The sequence below is a fragment of the Struthio camelus genome, chromosome 8, assembly GCF_040807025.1.
Source record: "Struthio camelus isolate bStrCam1 chromosome 8, bStrCam1.hap1, whole genome shotgun sequence".
In the NCBI taxonomy this organism is placed as follows: Eukaryota; Metazoa; Chordata; class Aves; order Struthioniformes; family Struthionidae; genus Struthio; species Struthio camelus.
The window spans coordinates 32,450,020-32,459,222 of NC_090949.1; the positions used below are offsets into that span (position 1 = coordinate 32,450,020).

At 51.9% G+C, this 9,203-nt stretch overlaps 1 protein-coding gene across 1 annotated transcript in view; it reads right to left on the reverse strand.

Annotated features, from left to right (window-relative positions):
• The window catches only part of GLIS1 (GLIS family zinc finger 1), a 204,288-nt gene extending 203,826 nt beyond the window's left edge, over positions 1–462 (reverse strand). Inside the window, exon 1 of the mRNA XM_068953194.1 lies at positions 439–462. The gene's annotated coding sequence lies outside the window, so the exon portion shown is untranslated. The remainder of the gene's footprint in view (positions 1–438) is intronic.
• Positions 463–9,203: the final 8,741 nt, after the last annotated feature.

A 9,203-nucleotide genomic window follows, 5' to 3' on the forward strand; every position in this document is an offset into this window, starting at 1 on the left:
CCGCCAACGGCCGTTAACGGTCGCCGCCGCGGGGGTGGGGTGGGGGGGGGGGGAGGCAGCCCGCAGCGGGCGCGGAGCGTAGATCGCCCCCCCGCCCCGTCCCCACACACACTCACGCGCGCGCGCGAACACGGGGGGGGGGGATAACGGGGGGGGGGGGGTTTAAACCTCGGCGGCCGCCCGCCTCTGAGGGACGGGGAGGTGCGCGTCGCCTCGCCGCCTTCTCTAGGCAACGCCGCGGGGCGAGGCGGCGACGGCGGCGGGGAGGGGGGGGGGCGGCGGCGGCGGCGGCTCTGCGCCGCTCAGCTGAGGCGCCCAAACAGCAGCCGCCCGGGCAACGGCGAGCGCGCCGCTGCCGCGCCTCTACCAGCCCCCGACGCGCGGATCCGCCGCCGCCGGCTGCCGGCAGCCACTCGGCTGTCACCGCCGCGCTCCTACCTGGGAGGGGCCGCCCGGGGGGGGACCCGCCGCCGCCGCCGCCGCCGCCGGGCTCATGGGCTCAGCCGCGCTCGCTCCCCCGCCGCGGGGCCGGCGGGCTGAGCGAAGGCGGCTCGGGCCATTGCGGGAGCGCGGCGGCCGGGGCCAGCCCTTGGCTCGGGGCGGCCGCGGGGGGCAGGGCTGTGCCGCCGGGGCCGCCCCTCGGCGCTTTGACAGCGGCGCGGCGGGGAACCGCCCCCGCCCGGCCGCGCCCCCGCCCCGTCCCTCCTCGCGGCCCCCGCCGCGGGAGCAGCAGGGCACGGCCCAGGCCTGGCCCGCGGCCCGGGGAGCGGGAGGATGCGTCCGAGGTAGGTACCACCGAGCCAGGACGTCCCGTCGCCGTTTGCTCCCCGTCCCGTCCCACAGGTGCCTGGAGATGGCCCAGGCCGGCCGGGACGCTTCAGCTCGCTCTGGGAGCGGGCAGCGCCCAGGGGCGACGCTGGCCCCTCGCGAGCCGGACGCCATCGAGCTGGGGTGATTAGCTCGGGGCCTCGTCGCAGGCGGGCGCGGGCTGAGGTGCGAGGCGCGGCTTTGCGCCAGCGCCCTTCAGCGCCGGCTCGGGCACGGTCTGCAGCCCCGGAGGCGCGGGCACGGCCTCAGCGGGGCCGCGGCCCACCAGGACAGGAGCGAAGCGCTTTCAAAACCCCTGGTTTGCGCAGAAGGACAGATGGCTGGAGATCGTTTCTGCTCACCTCAGACCTAAAGGATAGGCCTGAGAGATTTAGCACGAACTGGAGTCTCGCTCTGCCTCTCCTGAGGGGCGTCCCGCAGCCAGGGCACAGAGGAGACCATCTTCCAGCAGCGCAGACGCTGCAGGGGGCGGCTCGCTCGCGGTATTTTTATCCATCCGCTTGACAACAACGGTTTGTGCCACCCTGCGATGGGCACAAAGGAACAGTCAAGGCAGGAGGGCACGACTTATTTTTGCAAATGCTGTGGCCGTTGTGGATTTGGTGGGAGGCTGCTGCCCAGAACAGGCATGGAAACCCTGAGGTGGAACATCAGACCTCAGGCTGGGAGCTCACGAGACGAGGTCTCGTTTGCAGTGCCTCTTCGCTGAGGTCTCCTAGAGGAGTTTGACAGCCTTTGCGCTCAAGGGCAGCAATAATAGGGTCTCTTGCTTCTGTAAGACCACATATTAAATTCTCAAGTTAATAGCTCTCTGTCAGACTTTGTTGAAAAGCGTTCAACGGCCTCAGAACTTGTTAGCAGCCAAAAGACGAAACCAAGAGGGAGAAAGCACCCAGCACAGCTACGCAGGCCTTACCTCTGCAGGACACAAAGCTACAGCTCAACTACCTGGCATGAACATTGAACTTTAATAATGATATCCTGGAGATTTATAACAACAAACATTTTCAGCCTACGTTATCCTTCTGTGTAGCTGTTCTCTACAGCTCCAGACCGTCTCTCAGCGCTCTGCTAACCTGTATCCAGCCCCCAGCGCCGTCAGTCGACAGATTGAAAGGCCCTCAGAAGAGAGCAGGTCTTTCTCTTCTATTTGGAAATGCTAATGGCACCTGGCAGTGCTACCAAAAACAACAATAATTTAAGACGCAAGTACACTGCAGTAACGGTCTAACCCTCAGTGACATATGAAGAGGCAGTAGAACTTGCTGGGGGAAATGCTAATGGAGAAGGCAGTGTAACCAGGGTAATCCCGTCAGTTCCAGTAAAGGACAGACCTAGCGTTTAAGTGGATCTTAAACACGTGGCCGCAGCTTGCTCTCGTTTTACAGCTGCCTTGGCTTCAGTGGCATGATCACACGGATTACCTAAACCAAAGGATTTTTCCTAGAAAACAAGTAACACTGGGTACATTTTATAACTTCCTAGAGGGGTTCTCTTCCACGCTTAGGGATCTTACCACAGCAAGCAAGAAAAAAGACAGAATTTAACACCTCGACTGCTATAACCTCATTAACCCACATCATTTTGAATTTCCAACCCCAGGCTGCACACATGCTGCTCTGCGTGCAGTTTAATTCCATTTCTTGTTCTCATCGGCACCATCACTCAGATTATACTGCACAGCACCGGCAGGTGCCGCCCCTCGCTCAGCAGTAGCTGGGCCGGGCTGCGCAGGGGCTCCGCAGCGGGGAGTGTGGAGCATCCCCCCCATGCTCTGGGCTCCGTCTGAGCCAAAAAAAGCATTTTTCCTGCTGGCTGCAAGCAAGGCTGCCGAGCGAAGCGCATCATTGCTTAGCCACTGCTCCCCACGGCTGCACCCATGTTCCCCCAGGAGAGAGGCCTTGCGTGGCCACTGTGACCTTCACACCCTGCCCCACCACCTGGCCCCAAGGGCCAGCAGCTGCCTCACACCTGGGGGCCAGCACACAGCTCTCGCCGATCCCCAGGGGGATCTTGCAAACCTGCTGAAGGCAGCACAGCTCCCAGGACTATTTACTTTGGTTTTGTGCACAGTGCGGAAGCAGATGCAAGGCAGAGGGTAAAGGTATTCACGCTATTTTACCTCAGGTATCCAAATGAGATGACAAAGGCCAGTCCCTGCAGTTTCTCTCTGCAGTCAGAGAGGCAGAGGCCTCTCCAGGCTGCAACTCAGAGCGCATAAATTCAACTCCTGCCCTAAATCACTCCCTGAAGAGCATCTCTGCCTTTCTTCTTTCCCTTTCTGAAGCACCTACGATTAGGTATGGCTTTTGTTTATCTGGGTTGCATTCACTATCCCGCTCTCTGAGTGCCAGGTCAGCCCTGGAAGATCTGCCACAAGGCACTTCAACAGCATGTTGAGTTTGGATAAGACCTTCCCAGCAAGGTAAGTTTCTCCATGATAGATCACCACACAGAGATGTAGACAAAATAGCTCAAGCTGCAGGTACACACGTTTCCTTTGACTGCACTAGGAAACCAAGCCCCATGGACTCAAAGCTTTTTTCATACCATTATTCCCTCAGCTTTCGAGTAAGGCATTTGGCCGGCCTGGACATCATCTTCCAGCCCTGCCTACGCCCAACAGAGACTTGACACCCAGAACTCTTCCAAGGTAAAAACTTAGCTCCTCCAGCAATGCTACAGGCCTGGCTGGGAGGGACAACTGCCCCTTGAAAGAGTTAAGCAGTTCTCTTTCCCTCCCTGCTGAATTAGAAGAGGCATCATATGTTTTGGTTCTGGAACAGAGGCCAAGCAAGTGCAATCGTTGCTGCTAAGACTGTTTTATACACCGGGTCACCATGACTTTGCTGAGCGCACGACTTGTGCGGCAAATACCGTTTTGCCCAATGTTGTCACTGCATCCATGAGCTAGATGGGTGTCTCCCCTCCTTGTGCCCCATGTGAAAATCAGTCATTGGCCTCTCCCTCCCCTGACAGCAATATTCTCACTTTAGTAGGGTTTTGCAGGGGAGTGAGGAGAATTCTCTATGTTAGCCTTCTTGTTTCACATTCCTAGATGCTGAGGGCCGCGGTCACAGGATTGGCTCGTCTCCCTGTTCATGAAGACACCATCACTGGGAGCAGGCCCTCTGGTTGAGGCAGAAAGGACATCCTCAGCCCCTAATGCTAGTCCATAGGAGTTGCTTCATTCCGAGTCAGTTGTGGAAGGTGAGGTTGCAATTTGGGATAAGAACCATCCAAGAGAGTGCAACCGCTTGCCTGAATCTCTCTTCTCTAGGTCAAGTGGACAGGGCACGGACGATAAACAACCAGAGACTTTCCCACCTGCCCATCCATTACTAGTAAGTGCCTAAAGAAGGAAAAAAAGGAGAGTAGTCGAATGCTAACCCAGGCTGGGGTGAAATCCTACCTCATAGGAACAGAGAAAGAGCCGGGACATAAGGAACTGCTGGTGTAACAGTGCTGGCTGTGCTGGTCTTTGTCTTGTAGCCAGACGGCGCTGAAACGCCAATGAATTTGCAGGAGAGAGTTTCCTCGCCTCGTGGTTCTGGGCAAACGGTGGTGGAGGGACAAGGCTCTCAGACCAAAACAGCTCCTGGAGCACAAGTAGCCACAGACACCGGGCAGTGCTACACCACCACTGCACAGTTAGCATAGCCGTTCCCTCAGCACGCACAAGGCCATAATGCACGAGGCCCAACTCAAGACTTGCACAGGGCAGTGAGGAGAAAACCAGTGCTTAAACAGTTTTAGTCCCTCCTTGTTCTCAGCTGACGTCACCAAGATCAGGTCATTGCCATGATGTTGGTTTCCTCAGGGTATGCAGGTGCTTTTGAAGACACCAAGCACCTCTGCACTGCACAGCGTGAACCCCTGTGATCACTTTTGCAAAAACAGAGGAATAGCTATCTTGGCTAGAGATGCTGCTGCTGCTGCCTGGGAGCTGAGTACACAGGAGGACAATGAGGGACCATCTGTCAAAGGCAAGGGAAACGAGGTGGGAACGATATGAAGTGAAAGGGACACTGGTTAACCAAATCTAGTCTTCAAAGCGTGCTCCTTACCTTCACAGGAACAGACAGTTGTAACTGGCCTCAACATGGTTGGTCACAAACCGGATCTTCGAGAAACTCCCTTTCCCTGCGTAGTTCTGTGGGAGGAGAGGAATGAAGCAGAACGGATACATGTAAGGTGAGTTGCACAGAGCAAACAAGCAGAGTTGAAGTATTCATCTCTAGTTCACGTACTGAAATCCCTGCTTCTACTCCAGCAGGGAGCAAAATTAAATTTTTGCTTGTTTTGTTTTCTTTTAAAGGGACGCAATTAAGATTGTGAGGCCTTTGTGTAACTGCTTTGGTATAGACAGAGGAGGGAGGTGTTACCATAAGCACTCTGTTGATATAGAGCAAAACCACCTCTCTGGTGGGAAAAATAAAAAACTTTGTCATAAATAACCTGGCTGCAAACGAGCTGTCGATTCACACACAGCAGTTATTTACAACAGCATGCCAAGTCCAGACTTGTTTTTGTTTTAATTTACTGCAACACAGATAGTAAAAAAGAAACAACCAAACAAAAACTGAGCCAAAGGGATTGTCTCTGTAAGTGAGCCTCTTTCTTAGAGATTGCCTGTATCCCTTTAAGGCAGCACAAAGCCCTTCTTTATAGTGGTTTTAAAATGACCTCCTAAATTAAGACAGCAGGGTCAAACTGACCACACATTATCTAGGGATGTACTCAACTGTTCCCTCATAACTTAGAGATTTGTTTATATTGCTTGTAGTTAGAAGTTCCTCAGATCAGTGTGACTTATCTTTTAAAAGCAAGTCTCTTTTCAATAGCTAGCATATTTTGGGAAGATCAGACAGTAATCTTTAATCCACCACTTTAATTTCTTGTGCGGAGACTGCAAGAAATGACCAGAATCTCCAAAAGCTATAATGCTACACGTTATTTCCTCTCCCCCCTGCCTCCTCAGTTATTTGGCAGATTATTCTAGAGGACTTCCAGAAAAAGCTCTAAAGAAGGGCCTCCACTCATGAGATTGTATTTTACACCTGCAGTTAGCTTCCTCAAACGTTCCTCTGTATTATTTATCTGCATCACTCCATAAATAGATTAGTCACTCACACTGTGCATACAGGACACAGGCAGTAAACATAAGTCCTAAACAGACAAAAAAACAGGCCAGCACAGGTCGCAAAGAACATTCTGCATTTAAAATCCAGTCCTCAGCACTTGGGACATGCCAGAACTAGAACTGCTGGTACAACCTCCCTTCACACCTACTATAAATTAATTGTAACACTGACTTTACTACATGGCCCCACAGTCTTTTTGCCTGGGGATCCACATATTCAATGCACAGAAGATGGTTGATTGCTGAATAAGCAGCTAGTCACTCTTCTGTTTTCTCTTTATTGGCTTAGCGTCTGGACCACACATTGAATGTATTTACTTCACCCCAGCCAAACCCTGCACAGGATCCCGAATTATTCATTTTCTCCAGGGCATTTCTATGGTGTCCATCACTACAGCAGCCTAGTGATTTGTAGGCAAGAGCCAGTTATCGTCATACGGTACATCCCTGTGAGGCGAGAGAGGGTGGGGGTAGGCTAAGCCCCATTTTACAGGAAAGGCCCAGAAGCCAAAAGCATCCCTTTAGTTTGGGTGCTAAACTTGTGACAAAGAAGGTCTGAGCCTCTCCCTGCCCCCCAACCCCACTCCAGCTTATTTAGCATTTCCCACATTGCATGTGGTAGAGCACAGCTCCAGTTCCCTCAGTTCAACTCAACCCTTTATGTCCCAAAGGGAACATGAGGAAAACGAGTCTTGCAAGTAGTGACCACCCGTGAAGAGCTGAAGCACCACACAGGAACCCTGTGATAAAGGCAAGGACACACCATTTCTCCCCGGCCGTGTTTGGCTTGCACTAGCTGTAGGACTGGTCTTACCCTTCCTGCAACAATCTTTGCACATACTGATAACGCCTTTCCCAGACCTACCTGCCAGGGTCTGAGAGGCGACAGCCCCCTCGGTACCTAACTTTGAACTGCAGCCCTATCCTTAAATTAAAACTTTGTACCATCACTGTCAGCAAGGTCTGCAGCCTAGTGCTTCCCTAAATACACTTCGAGCAGTGACCTCTGCTGGCAAACAAACAGGGAAGCCAACAGTTCAGAGAGCTGGTGCCCCATCCACTTGGTCTCCAAAGCTTGCAGCGATGCTAATCTCCGAACCTGTCTCTTGCTCTGGAACACCCTACCTTTAAACAAGACAAGCCCAGAACCAGAGCTTAGCGAGAATGATCCTTACTCATGACATATAACAATCTTTGAACTCGCTGTATCACTCTGCTCCCCATTCCTTCAAAATTCAGCTCAGGGCTGTCTCCGTACCTTTTCAGACAAGATGCAGTTAAATACAACAGGCAGCCCCAGCATCGTAGCTTTAATAGTGAGATTTACAAGTTCAGTTATTTAAGAAGCAAAAGACAAAGCCAGCTCTTTTTCTTTAGAGAAGAGGACCTCACTATTCACTCAGCGCTTGGCTCCTTTGATGACTGCATAAGCACACGCCTATGCTGTGTAGCCCACAGTTTTTTCTGAAATATGCCCTAGTTCTGGAACTCAGGCTTACTTTTTAGGGGAAAAAAAGAAGAAAAAGAAATCTACCCCATCACCACCCGTTAGAAGAATCAGCTAGTGTATCCAGCAGGCCACCTAGGGAACTATTGCCCCTTGAATTTATGTTTTTGATTTCATGGTAGGCTTCAGACACAACATGTTCATCTAGCTTCTGTCTCACTAGTTCTACTGTAGTCTTGAGGTTTTTGCGAGGGCAGAAAGGCATGGTCGTCCTTAATCCATTTTTTGTCTTCTGAAATCAGAGTACAGTGTAGGTTTTGCTCTTTCTCACAGCTGGTTTTCTCAGACACAAGCATGCTGCACAGTTTGTTTATACTACAGGCCTGTCCAAAACCGATGTGCCAGATGCAAATCTCTACCACAAGTCTGCGGCTGCAGTGATGGGAGGCAATATTCTGATGTGGGAATGTCCCCCTAGAACATAAGCGCTTGGCACAGTGCACTCCAGGTAGGCCCACGGCCCCCAAGCGCATTTGACCCACATAGCAAATACATTGACACAGCACTGATGACAAAGTATCAGACTGCAGCGAGAGGAGCGCGTGCGTCCTCAGCTCAGCCTCTGAGAGGATTCAACTCAGACCATTTTTATTCTGTCTTTGGAGAAAGCTCGTGATGGCAGCAACGGGAGCATGGCTACCACCAGCACACAAAGCTGCAGCCAGGAGGTGCCTGAACATGCAAAACTCTGCAAGCTGCCGCCATTCCTCCCCTGGAAAAGGGGGATTTGCTGTCAAGACAACAGCACTGCCCCTGGCAAGCAGCACCTCCACAGCTTTGGGTGCTCCCAGGGGAAACTTGTATCAAGATCTCCACTCATCAAAAGTCTCAGGCCTTCCCTGGGCAGAGAGATCAGATCCAGCACATGGCCCATTGCAGTAGCTGCAGGAAGGGCTGGTGAGCACACAGTCCACTGACTGCGCAACTTGCCTCTGACTAAAGAGGTATCAGCAAATTCGGCAGCAAGAGGCTGAGATTTCCATAGCTGCAGCTGGATGTAACTGCAGGGGTGCTTGTGTCGACCTAGGAGCCATGCATGTTTCTCAGGAGGTAGGAAGAAAGCTGCCTCATGAAAACTGTTGGAAAGTTAGAGGCTTTAGAGACACTGAGCAAAGTACAGCCAATACAGCCTCTGTTCAAAGATGGCAGAGACAGAATTGAGATCACTTCAAGAGTGCATTCAAGCCCCAAGCAACAATTGTCATCAACACAATTCTCCAAAAGAGCAGAGTGCTCATAGTGAGGGAGCAAATCCTGCCCAGCTTCCTCAGATACAACAGTGTACAACAGTTACAAGGCCTAGGGCAAGCTACCATGTTTGTCTACCTGTAGCCTGAATTTTCAGTTCTGTCTCAGAAAATGAAGCAGGATAAGAGTTTGTTCAAGTTTGTAAGAGACAATGCTTAAGAGCTAAAAACCTCTATTTCATTACAAAATTGTAAGAGGAAAACAGACCTGACCAGTCAGCTACCTACCTTTCTGCAGCTGCAGTGCAAATAACTTCAGGTATTCTTGATTACAGTTAACTTGTAGGGAGAGACAGGTAGTTCACAAGGTTACCAGAACAGCAATCAAACAAATGCTATTGATTTCACTTGTGAATCCAGGAGGCAATCCAGTAAGAAGGTGCAGCTTAGTTTAGAGAAGCTGATTAAACAGATTAAGAATTATCAGGCTTGGGGGATCCTATTTAACTGAAGTTATACAGAAATCATTTGTAAAAAC